Genomic DNA, 1,516 nt, shown 5'->3' with positions numbered 1-1,516 from the left:
AATGGAGGGACGAATGGACACGTGTCGTCTTCAGCGATGAGAGTCGCTTCTGCCTTGGTGCCAATGATGGTCGTATGCGTGTTTGGCGCCGTGCAGGTGAGCGCCACAATCGGGACTGCATACGACCGAGGCACACAGGGCCAACACCCGGCATCATGGTGTGGGGAGCGATCTCCTACACTGGCCGTACACCACTGGTGATCGTCGAGGGGACACTGAATAGTGCACGGTACATCCAAACCGTCATCGAACCCATCGTTCTACCATTCCTAGACCGGCAAGGGAACGTGCTGTTCCAACAGGACAATGCACGTCCGCATGTATCCCGTGCCACCCAACGTGCTCTAGAAGGTGTAAGTCAACTACCCTGGCCAGCAAGATCTCCGGATCTGTCCCCCATTGAGCATGTTTGGGACTGGATGAAGCGTCGCTCACGCGGTCTGCACGTCCAGCACGAACGCTGGTCCAACTGAGGCGCCAGGTGGAAATGGCATGGCAAGCCGTTCCACAGGACTACATCCAGCATCTCTACGATCGTCTCCATGGGAGCATAGCAGCCTGCATTGCTGCGAAAGGTGGATATACACTGTACTAGTGCCGACATTGTGCATGCTCTGTTGCCTGTGCCTACGTGCCTGTGGTTCTGTCAGTGTGATCATGTGATTTATCTGACCCCAGGAATGTGTCAATAAAGTTTCCCCTTCCGGGGACAATGAATTCACGGTGTTCTTATTTCAATTTCCAGGAGTGTATTATAAGCAACTCGGATTGAAGTCCACGCTAAATTTTGAGCTTCTGTACAAGATCGCCAATATTGAAGATTTTGTGTCCGTTTAAATTTGGCCTGTTTTCCTCGTTGTTTCTGCAACAGTGTCCTGGCCCGTTTTGGGTACCAAAGAGGGTCAGCTACGTCGTTTTTTAATTTATCTGGCATAAAGCTCCCAATTGCTGCCAATACTATTTCTCTGAATTGAAGCCACATCTGGTCTACACTTACATTGTTAATTTAGAAGGAGTATAGATTGTCTCTCAGGAAGGCGTCAAGTGAATTTTACCTGGTTTTTTGAATACGTATATTTTTGTTTATTTTTGGAGGATTTGTAGGTTACAAAATTGAGTCTCGCTATGACAACCCTGTGTTCACTAATCCCTGTGACCGTTTTGATGCTTGTTATTACCTCAGGATTATTTGTTGCTAAGAGGTCAAGTGTGTTTCTACAACCGTTTACAACTCGCGTGGGCTCATGAACTAACTGCTCGAAATAATTTTCAGAGAATGCATTTAGCACAATTATATTTTATGCGTACCTTCTGATTTAAAAATGTATTTTCGGGAAAATTGAAGTCACCACCAACTATATTGTATGAGTTGGCTGCATGTTTGAAATTAAACTCAAGTTGTCTTTGAACCTTTCAGTAATTGTATCATCTGAGTTAGGAGGTCAGTAAAAGTATCCAGTTATTATTTTATTCCGGTTTCCAAGAATGACCTCTGCTCATACTAACTCCAGGAACT

Source organism: Schistocerca nitens, chromosome 4, assembly GCF_023898315.1.
Source record: "Schistocerca nitens isolate TAMUIC-IGC-003100 chromosome 4, iqSchNite1.1, whole genome shotgun sequence".
Lineage (NCBI taxonomy): Eukaryota > Metazoa > Arthropoda > Insecta > Orthoptera > Acrididae > Schistocerca > Schistocerca nitens.
The sequence above is the reverse complement of the archived record's forward strand: the minus strand, read 5'-3'. Positions refer to the sequence as shown.